The 12,298-nt window shown below is 38.7% G+C and overlaps 1 protein-coding gene across 1 annotated transcript in view; it reads right to left on the minus strand.

The window, feature by feature from the left end:
* Positions 1 to 573: 573 nt before the first annotated feature.
* The window catches only part of LOC124551235, a 343,125-nt gene continuing 331,400 nt past the window's right edge, over positions 574 to 12,298 (minus strand). The window contains exon 32 of the mRNA XM_047126229.1: positions 574 to 1,749. The gene's annotated coding sequence lies outside the window, so the exon portion shown is untranslated. The remainder of the gene's footprint in view (positions 1,750 to 12,298) is intronic.

Consider the following 12,298-nt stretch of genomic DNA (forward strand, 5'->3'; position numbering starts at 1 on the left):
CTGAAAAATCTTTTGACCTTTTCATTTCACATTTAACGTCCTTCTGCATAAGCTTTCATTTGTGCTTTTAGAACATTTCACTACTCAACAGGAACTCTAATAGCATTTAGAAAGTGTATACACTGTATACAGAAAAATCTTTTCTTTAAACTAATTGAAGTTGTCCTAAAAATTAAGTTATTTTAAAACCATGCATTAAATTGCAACAAATATCTTTTTTAATGTTACAGCATTATTATTTCATGACATTGTCAGAAATCAGATGCTTCCAGGGATAGTTGCGGTGGAGATGAATCTTTTTATACACATCCTTGAAATATGATCTTAAAGAACTGACCTTAAAGTAAATTTTTAAAATAATAAACTGCTGTGAAATGATCCAATGTTTAAATTAGCCATCAGAAACCACACATTTATAGTTAATGCAATTAATGAACACATTACAGGTTTAGATTGAATTTTACGGCATAAGTTGCACTTATTACCACATTTCTTTTTAATTTACTTTTGTTGATAGTTGCCTTAACCTTGTAAAATATTCTGAAGTGTTGCAGCTTGATTTGAGACCTGTAATGGTGAAGAAAAAAATTTACCCTGAGTTGAATCAACATAACCGTTATGAGATAGACACGTGTAATTTCCTTGTTTTGTATTTTGTATGTTTTAGAGGAGAGAGCTGTGCCTTCTACTATACATTTAGTAAAGCGTGTGTTAGAAAAGGATAGGCTAACATTAAACTTTGAAATCTGGTAACCATTCAATATTTAGTAACAAGTAATTTCAACTTTTCCACATTAAACAACTCTCATACACACAAACTGAAAGGGAATATTGTACATTGTTATATCTCACATTGAGATCAGATTATTTGAGCACTTAGTCATGGTAAAGCATAGAAAGAAAAGACATCAATAACAATCAATACATGTACATTCATAATTACATGATTATGTATAAGTATTACTACATACACTGGCACGAGATTTCTCTTCTGTGCCCCTTTGCAACTCTAAGAAATAAACTTCAACTTATCTTAAAGTATTCTATTAATGTTTGCAGTCACGTGAGAACAGTGTATCCTAGGATGTCTGGTTCATGTGACTGTACATTGCTACTAATATATTTGCCTCTTGCATTGTTGTGCCTCAGGTAAATGATGGGAACCATCATTCAGAAATAAATCACAAGTTCATTACATATGTTACAGTCTGAAGGACTTTAAAATTTAAATATGTTCAATACATTACATGCATGTACCATTTAACATCAAAAACATACAGCTATTTATATTGTCCTGTACAAATTATGCATTGAGTAATTGTTAAACATCAGATTAACAAGTGACGCAGCTCTTGTATGTGGAAACACTTATTATCAGCTGAGTCTAAAGTTATGCAAACATCTCCCCCACTCTGGCTCTTGAGGCAATATAGTCAGTGGCTTCAGTGAGGTGCTGTTGAATAACTGAATAAATATCATGAAATAAAAATAATCCTCTGACAAAGTCAACAAAAATAAACATCTAATCCATATAAACACGACATTAATTTACGTCATTAATGATACTGTTTTCTATCTCTACGTTATTAAATACAACAATGTTTTCCTCTCATCAGCAACACATAAACTTACATGTATATAACTGTTTGTATTGTCCGTATAGTGAGTGGTGTGACTCAAAGCACCAACCAGTCCGGTATAATCCACAGGTGAACTGTGAGCACTTACCTTACTGCATCATTTGATCACCTGCAATAATAAAGTGAACTTCTCAGAAGCTTAAAGACTATGACATGATAACACATTAACTGTTGAGAGCAGTATTTGTATCAAAAGTAGAAAAAGAAGAGTTCAATGGAACAGCAGTCAGGAAAAATACAAACAGTTGATTATCTTGGCTCATTATTCAATTGTTGAATGAATCTTCTATTATCCAGATTTGAGAATTACAAGTAAGTCCAGAATGAGATTTTTCACTCTGCAGCGGAGTGTGCGCTGATATGAAACTTCCTGGCAGATTAAAACTGTGTGCCCGACCGAGACTCGAACTCGGGACCTTTGCCTCTCGCAGGCAAGTGCTCTACCAACTGAGCTACCAAAGCACGACTCACGCCCGGTACTCCCAGCTTTACTTCTGCCAGTACCTTGTCTCCTACCTTCCAAACTTTACAGAAGCTCTCCTGCGAACCTTGCAGAACTAGCACTCCTGAAAGAAAGGATATTGCGGAGACATGGCTTAGCCACAGCCTGGGGGATGTTTCCAGAATGAGATTTTCACTCTGCAGCGGAGTGTGCGCTGATATGAAACTTCCTGGCAGATTAAAACTGTGTGCCCGACCGAGACTCAAACTCGGGACCTTTGCCTTTCGCGGGCAAGTGCTCTACCAACTGAGCTACCGAAGCACGACTCACGCCCAGTACTCACAGCATTACTTCTGCCAGTACCTCGTCTCCTACCTTCCAAACTTTACAGAAGCTCTCCTGCAAACCTTGCAGGTTTGCAGGAGAGCTCCTGCAAGGTTTGCAGGAGAGCTCCTGTAAAGTTTGGAAGGTAGGAGACGAGGTACTGGCAGAAGTAATGTGGTGACCCACACACAGAAAGAGCCTCTGCTGGTTTCCTCAAGCTTACAAAACCCTACCTCGGCCAGCAAAGTTGCTGGATCTCTTCGTCTTCTGAGAAATTTTGGAGCATTATGGGCTGGGTCCTCCAACCAGCTTAGGATTTTGATGATCTAAGGTGCCAATAGGACAGAATTAGGCACAAGATCCATCAGTAGGACATTCAATGCGAGGCTGAATAACCGCTTGCATGAGAGCCGGGGGTTGATTAACACATTACTGACACAGGTGCAGCAATACTATCAGTCTGCTATGTAAGGCAGAGCAGAGAACATCTTCATCAGTCTTTGATGTCTCACATGAAGACGACTGGCAGGTGTCCAGTTGAAATATCGTGGAATGAAGTTTACGATGACCAGCTTGTGATTCTAAAATCTCCTTGAACATTTAATTTGCTGGGAAGTTTTTTAATTTCACAACACCTTATGTATCAACTACATTTACATCTAATTGCTGATATATCCCTTTGTATTGCATTTGGGGTTTCTTCTGATTCCATTCACATACGTAGTGTGGGAAGACTTACTGCTTAAATGCCTCTTGTGTATGCTGTAATTAGTCCAGTCTTGTCCTGACAGTCACTGAGGGAGTGATAACAGAACTGAAAATGGGCTTTTGAAGTAAGGTTGGTATTTGTTTGAGTTTTTCAGCACTTTTATGAAGTCAAACAAGAGACTACACAAACTGCCATTCAAACACACAATCAATATTTTACAATGTGTTGCACGAGTGTTTTGTAAGTAATCTCTCTTGTGGACTGGGAGCATGTTCCCAATCTCCTACCAATTAACTGAAGTCTGCTGCCTGTTTTTATGAACTACTGAGCCTATTTAATCATTAAAATTTTATATCCCCCAAACTGTTACATCCAGGCTGAGTTGATTGATTCTGTTTGTGACTCATTGATATTGAAGTTATAGGCCACTATCGTCTGCGTTTTTAGATATTTAAAGCAACCTCACAATTTTTGAGATTACTGCTAATATTATCTGCCAGGATATTAATGTACAACATTCTGGTATCTGACAGTGGTTCAGATTCCCTGCCAATGGAGTCTTTGACACTGCACATACAGTGCAAGCAGATGGAACAGCGGGTGCATTCTCTGGGAAAGTTCTGCACTTAAATACATGCATTGTGTCACATATGGCTCTTACCTTGAAAGCACCGGATCAAGCTGTTTGATATGGTGTCTGACTATTGCTTGTTGCACTGTTTCTCCTTTTGGTATTCACTCTGGAACTAATCTTGTCTGCTTACAACCACTTTGCTGTGTTTCAGACACTGGTTTTAGCCATTCATTCACTATGTGAATCAAGTCATTACCAACCACTTGAAACTGCCATTTGTTCTATCACTCACCCCATCACTACATTCTAAGTGATTTTGACCTTTTGATTCTTATGCCAAGTAGGATAGTCAAGTGGCAATGAAGCTGTAACTGATACTAAACACATGAATGTTGAAGATCATAGCACACTTCCCTGGGACACACCTGAAGTTACTTCTACACCTGTAGCAATAACTATTTCCAATACACTGTCATTAAACTGTTGTATTCTATTTGTTTGGATAGGCTAGAAGTAGACATAATACTGTTAAAAGAGAAGCTGCTACTGTGGAAAACATGAATATTTTTGCTTTCCTAATTAAAATAACCAGATGCTGTTGCTCTGATATTTGCTTAATGTTTACCTGTTGTTGCTAATGATAGACAACAATGGAAAAAATAGTTGCTGTTTACATTGAATGTTACAAAAACGCGTAAATGGAAAAAAATGTGTCCTAATAAGACTTCAAAAACAAAAAGAAAGAATATTGTGGAAATATTCCCTGGGTCTACATGTGTTGCCAGAGTCACAAGTGAAACAGAGGCTTTATGAACAATACTTAGTCTGGAAATGATTGATGTAATTGTAAAATACAGAAACACATACATTCAATCTAAGAAAGAAGTGCACAATATTCCAGAGAAAGGTACACTGAGGAAACTACAAAGTGTGAAATAATGGTATTTTTGAGATTACTGTATCTCATCGGGACTGATAAAGCAAACCACACATATGTCATTGAACTGTGGACAGCAGATGGTATTGGTATGGAGATTACAAGAGCTGTGATGAGCTAGAGGAGATTTCTGTTCCTTTTACGATGTATCAGTTTCGACAACAAGAGTACAAGGCAAGAAAGAAGAGTAAGTTGCTGCAATAAGATAAATATTGGATGCCTTTGTGGCGAACTGCTAGAACGCTTACAGTGTAGGGCAGTGTAGATGAAAAGTTGCGAGCTTTTCGGTGTCACTGTGTTTTTGTTCAGTATATCTCAAACCAACCAGCTAAGTACAGGATAAATAATTTTGTTGAACCAGATGCTAAAACATTCTTCACTAGTAATATTGAAGTATATTGTGGAAAACAACTTAAAGGACAATACAATGTTTCTAATTCTCCCTGTGATACTATAGGAAGGCTAGTTACTCACACTGAAGGCTCAGGAATAAATGTTACAATGAATAATTGGTACACTAGCTATTCCTTAGCCAACTCCCTTTTGAAAAAAGTGACTAACACGCATTGGTATGCCAAAAGAAAAAACAAACGCGAGATCCCACAAGAATTTTTACATGGGAAAAGTAGGGCCACCAGCTCCTCTTCATTTGGTTTTCAGAATGATATACCACTAGTTTCCTATGTGCCAAAACAAAGCAAGGCAATTATAGTATTTTCAGCTATGCACAATATTGGAACCAGTGATGAAGTTACAGGTACACCAGAGATAGTTTTGGATTAAAATATAACAAAGGGAGGAGCCAACACATTCGATCAAGTTGGAGGTGCGTATTCCATCGCATGGGTGACAATAAGATGGCCATCGGTTGTATTCTTTGGTCTAATTGATATAGCAGGGATCAATATTCAAATAATTGTTCATGAAAATGTGGCAAATTCAAAAAAAGAAAAGAAGAATTTTCTTTAATGATTTAGCCTGATGATGAAGCCTGGACTAGTGGAAAGAGCTAATATTCATTCATTTCCCGCCGACATTGCAACTTTGCTCGTGAAATAAAAAAAATCAACATGTTGTAAGAACTGAGGAGCCTACCACCAAGAAAAGGTGTCAGTGTGTCATGTGGATGAGCTAGAAACACATCTACTGCCATAAGGTGTAACTCATGCCATAGCTTTGTTTGCAAAGGACATGTAAAAACAGTGCATACATGTGAGAAGTGTACAGCATTTTCCAAAAATGCAGAAGACAACTAACTGTGTAGAGGGAAGGAACTTGGTGATAACTTCTTCTATAGATACATATAAAGCCTTTGTCCTTTTACACTACAATGAAAGAATGTTTGTGTTCAGTCTGTGCGTAAAAAGTGTTGGAATAGATTGATAATTAGCTGCAGCAATAGAATGAAGTTTCTTATTTGTTTAATCAAATAGTAAATTATCATTATATTATAAGTTTCTTGTATTGTTGTTTAAATAAACTAAAATTAAACTGTGATTTAGCTCATACATGTTTCCCTTGGTAGCATAATGACAGCTTTTGACTACATGTGTACAAATTGCATCGCACACTCGCTTGTGTTATGAAAATCGGCGCACCTGCTCGAGGGTTAATAAACTTTTGGAAACGTTCGCTTGCTGTGTTTTTTTAGTTTCCTGTGCGTTGAAGTCGTTTAGTAATTTTTGTGCTTTAGTTTTCAGCTGATGTTTCTCATTGTTTCTAGTGAAATATTTCAGTAAATTTTTCATTCAGTGTTTTAACTTCATTCAGTGTTCCAGTGGCTGCTTGAATTTTTGGTTTTAGCTAATAATTTTGTGAAGTTTTGTAGGTATTGGTATTAGTTGTGGTTTAGTAATATTAATACAAGTAGTTGCTTCCTTAGTAGACAGAGAAGTTTGAGACTACTATTGTTAGTTTTGTAAATAGTTCTACTGGTGTAATTGAACTTAGCTAATGTAAACACACAGTTCTTTTCAGTAACTATAAAATTTTAGCATGAGAGAGAAGTGTGGGCTCTGTCATAGGTTTGTGAGTAGTGGGTTACGTTGTGGGATTTGTTCAAAGTATTTTCATTGGGGGCAATGCAGTGGGGAAGTCAGTGGGCATTCTAGTGAGATCCTCTCCTGGGAATACAGAATATGTAGTAGAAATAAGCTGATAGAGGAGCCGGAGCATAAGATCTGTGCCCTTCTGGTGTAGTCACAACATGCAAAGGAGGAACTAGATAGGTTGAGGAGGGTGAAGGGTACTGGGGAATGGGGACTGGCGGTTGGCAAGAAGGTAGCTAGGAGGAGGAGATATTCAAACAGCTCTATGTTGCGTATATGCAACAGATTTGATCAACTGCCATAGTGGAGTGGAGAGGAGCCTCTTGTAGCAGTAGGTATAGGGAACATGCAGCAGTCCTCAGCAGTTAGGATACCTAGGTCAGTTGCACAGTCTAACAGAAAGGAGGAGGTTCTGCTGCTAGGTAGTTCGCACGGAAGAGGTGTGGGCCAGCAGCTGCAGGAAGTGTTGGGGAGTGAGCACCAGGTCACCAGCATTGTGAAGCCTAGTGCAGGGTTGGCTCAGGTGACTGACAGCATAGGGATGTTGTGTAGGAATTTTACAAAGGAGGGTCAGGTAGTGATTGTGGGTGGAGCAGGGAACAGTGTTGATAGGGATGGGGAATGTGATGTAGGTGGTGACCTGGTAAAGACAGCTACTCAAACTCGTGACACTAATGTGCATTTCGTGCACCCGTTTCAGTGTAATGATCAGCCTCATCTTAATGCGGCTGTTAGTCACATTAACAAGGGGCCGGAGAAGGCACTTCTAGCAGATGGCATGGGTCACATTTCAGTGGTGCCAGTTGGGTCTATCAGTAGATCCGGTTTCACTAGGCTTGGCCAGCACCTCTATAGGTATGGGGAGGGGAGGCTGGCAAAGCTTATAGGTGACAGTGTAGTGGGTGGTGGTCGGAACACTCATGTTAAAATTCCTGTAGTAGTTGGTGTTAGAGCTGCACCTTTTTTTAGATTGAAATCAGCTGATATGTATACCTACTTAAAGGAAGTCCCTCTAACTAAGGGCTCACCTTCAGAGGACGTCATGTTTGTGAGTAGAGAAGAAATTAGTGCATCTCATCAAAATATAAGAGGTGTTGGAGATAAAGCTAGTGAATTGCTTATAGATGTTGACTCTGAAATTATTGGTATATCGGAGCACCACTTAAATAATTTGACACTTTAGAGGCTTCCTTTACCAAAGTACACTTTAGCTAGCTGTTTTTCAAGACGTTCCTTATGGGGTTGGGGAGTGGCCATGTATGGAGAAAAAAAAAAAAAAAAAAAAAAAAAAAAAAAAAAATATTCCATTTGAGTCCATAGACATATTCCAGGGGCAGATGTGGATTCTGACCACAATCTATTGGTTGTGAACTGCAGATTGAAACTGAAGAAACTGCAAAAAGGTGGGAATCTAAGGAGATGGGACCTGGATAAACTGAAAGAACCAGAGGTTGTAGAGAGTTTCAGGGAGAGCATAAGGGAACAATTGACAGGAATGGGGGAAAGAAATACAGTAGAAGAAGAATGGGTAGCTTTGAGGGATGAAGTAGTGAAGGCAGCAGAGGATCAAGTAGGTAAGAAGACGAGGGCTAGTAGAAATCCTTGGGTAACAGAAGAAATATTGAATTTAATTGATGAAAGGAGAAAATATAAAAATGCAGTAAATGAAGCAGGCAAAAAGGAATACAAACGTCTCAAAAATGAGATCAACAGGAAGTGCAAAATGGCTAAGCAGGGATGGCTGGAGGACAAATGTAAGGATGTAGAGGCTTGTCTCACTAGGGGTAAGATAGATACTGCCTACAGGAAAATTAAAGATACCTTTGGAGAGAAGAGAACCACTTGTATGAATATCAAGAGCTCAGATGGCAACACAGTTCTAAGCAAAGAAGGGAAGACAGAGAGGTGGAAGGAGTATATAGAAGGTTTATACAAGGGCGATGTACTTGAGGACAATATTATGGAAATGGAAGAGGATGTAGATGAAGACGAAATGGGAGATAAGATACTGCGTGAAGAGTTTGACAGAGCACTGAAAGACCTGAGTCGAAACGAGGCCCCGGGAGTAGACAACATTCCATTAGAACTACTGATGGCCTTGGGAGAGCCAGTCCTGCCAAAACTCTGCCATCTGGTGAGCAAGATGTATGAGACAGGCGAAATACCCTCAGACTTCAAGAAGAATATAATAATTCCAATCCCAAAGAAAGCAGGTGTTGACAGATGTGAAAATTACCAAACTATCAGTTTAATAAATCACAGCTGCAAAATACTAACGCCAATTCTTTACAGACGAATCGAAAAACTGGTAGAAGCGGACCTCAGGGAAGATCAGTTTGGATTCCGTAGAAATGTTGGAACATGTGAGGCAATACTAAGCGTACGACTTATCTTAGAAGAAAGATTAAGAAAAGGCAAACCTACGTTTCTAGCATTTGTAGACTTAGAGAAAGCTTTTGACAATGTTGACTGGAATACTCTCTTTCAAATTCTGAAGGTGGCAGGGGTAAAATACAGGGAGCGAAAGGCTATTTACAATTTGTACAGAAATCAGATGGCAGTTATAAGAGTCGAGGGGCATGAAAGGGAAGCAGTGGTTGGGAAAGGAGTGAGACAGGGTTGTAGCCTCTCCCCAATGTTATTCAATCTGTATATTGAGCAAGCAGTAAAGGAAACAAAAGAAAAATTCGGAGTAGGTATTAAAATTCATGGAGAAGAAGTAAAAACTTTGAGGTTCGCCGATGACATTGTAATTCTGTCAGAGACAGCAAAGGACTTGGAAGAGCAGTTGAACGGAATGGACAGTGTCTTGAAAGGAGGATATAAGATGAACATCAACAAAAGCAAAACGAGGATAATGGAATGTAGTCAAATTAAATCGGGTGATGCTGAGGGAATTAGATTAGGAAATGAGACACTTAAAGTAGTAAAGGAGTTTTGCTATTTAGGGAGTAAAATAACTGATGATGGTTGAAGTAGAGAGGATATAAAATGTAGACTGGCAATGGCAAGGAAATAGTTTCTGAAGAAGAGAAATTTGTTAACATCGAGTATAGATTTAAGTGTCAGGAAGTCGTTTCTGAAAGTATTTGTATGAAGTGTAGCCATGTACGGAAGCGAAACTTGGACGATAACTAGTTTAGACAAGAAGAGAATAGAAGCTTTCGAAATGTGGTGCTACAGAAGAATGCTGAAGATAAGGTGGGTAGATCATGTAACTAATGAGGAGGTATTGAATAGGATTGGGGAGGAGAGAAGTTTGTGGCACAACTTGACTAGAACAAGGGATCGGTTGGTAGGGCATGTTTTGAGGCATCAAGGGATCACAAATTTAGCATTGCAGGGCAGCATGGAGGGTAAAAATCGTAAAGGGAGACCAAGAGATGAATACACTAAGCAGATTCAGAAGGATGTAGGTTGCAGTAGGTACTGGGAGATGAAAAAGCTTGCACAGGATAGAGTAGCATGGAGAGCTGCATCAAACCAGTCTCAGGACTGAAGACCACAACAACAGACGTATCACAGCACTGCACTGAACAGATGTTTGAATTTTGTGCCGTTGCAGTTAAATTTAGTGAAACTGAACTTCTAATTGTTGTTGTTTATAGGTCCCCTAACTTACTTTAGAGCATTCCTGCTCAAGCTAGAGAGGTTTCTTGATTCACTTTATAGGAAGTACCAGAACTTAGTCATATGTGGTGATTTTAGTATTAGTTTTGTACATGACAGTGCAAGAGAAAGGATGTTGGTAGATCTCCTAAATTCAAATTATCTGATGCAGAAGATGTTTTTTCCAACTATAGTGCAGGGGAACAGTAGTACAGCCATAGACAATACTTTTATTCATTCTTCATTACTAGATGGGCATTCTGGTACTACAAGGGTGAATGGCCTTTCAGACCATGATACACAAATATTAACATTAAAAGGCTTTTGTGCTCAAACAAATGTCACTTATAATTACAAACTATGTAGGAAAGTTAATACAACAGCAATAGAGAGATTTTAAAACCTCGTCAAGGAACAAGAGTGGCAGGATGTTTATAGTCCTGATAACACAGATGACAAATATAATGTTTTCCTTAAATCATTTCTTATGTTCTGGGAGAGTTGCTTTCATTACAATGTTCTAAATGGGGTACTAGCAGTAAAATGCAGCCTGGCTGGCTGACTAGTGGGATATGAATATCATGTAGAACAAAGTAGGAATTATATCAAAATTTTAGAATAGTTACAATCAAGCCACAGTAGCCCATTACAAACAGTACTATAAGGCATTTAAAAATGTTATTAGGAAGGCAAAGAGTATGTGGTATGCAAATAGAATAGCTAATTCACAGGATAAAATTAAAACCATATGGTGAGTTGTGAAGGAAGTGTCTGGTCAGCAGCACAAGTTCAATGATATAAAGTCAGTTCATAGTAAAATTTTTCTGTTACTGATAAATGAGATATATTTACAGTATTTAACAATCATTTTCTGAGCATTGCTGGTGAATTAAATAAAAATTTAGTTTCTACAGGGAATCCTATAACCCTCTTGGCAAATGTCTTTTTGAGATCAATGTCTGAAATACTCCTCTGTGATACAGACAACAGGGAGATTGAGTCAATAATTAGATCACTGAAGACTAAGGACTCTCATGGACATGATAGAGTGCATAGCAGAATATTAAAGTACTGTGCTGCCCATGTTAGCCCTGTATTTAGCCATATTTGTAATTTTTCCTTCAGGAGTGGTCAGTTTCCTGAACAATTAAAGTAATCAGTAGTAAAGTCACTTTTTAAAATGAGAGAAAGGGATAATGTAGACAATTTTAGACCTATTTCTGTGCCATCAGTGTTTGCTAAAGTTATTGAGAAGACTGTGTATGTACGAATAATTGATCATTTAATATCACACGATTTGCTATCAGATGTACAGTTCAGCTTTGGAAGTCATTTAACAACTGAAAATGCTATGGCCTTGTGAAGGGCCTGACGGGCCTGAAGGGAATCACATAAATGGGATCTTGATGGCAGACGCTGTATGTAGAGGTGTCAGACAACTGGCGTAGACCTTCACTAACATATTCCTTTTGGTCAAGTACTACAATGGTAGATCCTTTGTCTGCTGGGAGAATAATGATGGATTCATCAGCTTTTAGGGAATGTAGAGCCTGGAGTTCTGCAGAGGACAGGTTAGGGTCATGATGTAGGGACCTGAGGAAGGGTTGTGAGGCAATGCTGGATGTGACGAATTCTTGGAAGGCTTGTAAGGGATGATTTTGAGATAGTGGTGGTAGATCAAGTTGGGATCATGGTCTGAACTGTTCAAAGCAGGGTTCAATGTGAGGTTTTCAGTTGGAAAGGTTTTGGGTTAGGGTTGCAAAGTGATATTTCCTGGATATTACTTGTGAAGGCAAGGAGGTCCTCCACCAATGCAGCAGGATCAGATGCATGTTTAGGGCTAGAAGTGAGGCCCTTAGATAATACAGATAATTCAGGAGGGGAGATAGCTTTAGATGAGAAATTAAGGACACAGTACTATTGTGACTGGTCCTTGAGATTATGGGCTATTCTTGGTCTGGGAGGCTGTGGGATGTTAAGGAGTTTGGCCAAGCTTGGTTTGTAGGAGGGGAGTG

This window comes from Schistocerca americana, chromosome 9 (assembly GCF_021461395.2).
Source record: "Schistocerca americana isolate TAMUIC-IGC-003095 chromosome 9, iqSchAmer2.1, whole genome shotgun sequence".
NCBI lineage: Eukaryota > Metazoa > Arthropoda > Insecta > Orthoptera > Acrididae > Schistocerca > Schistocerca americana.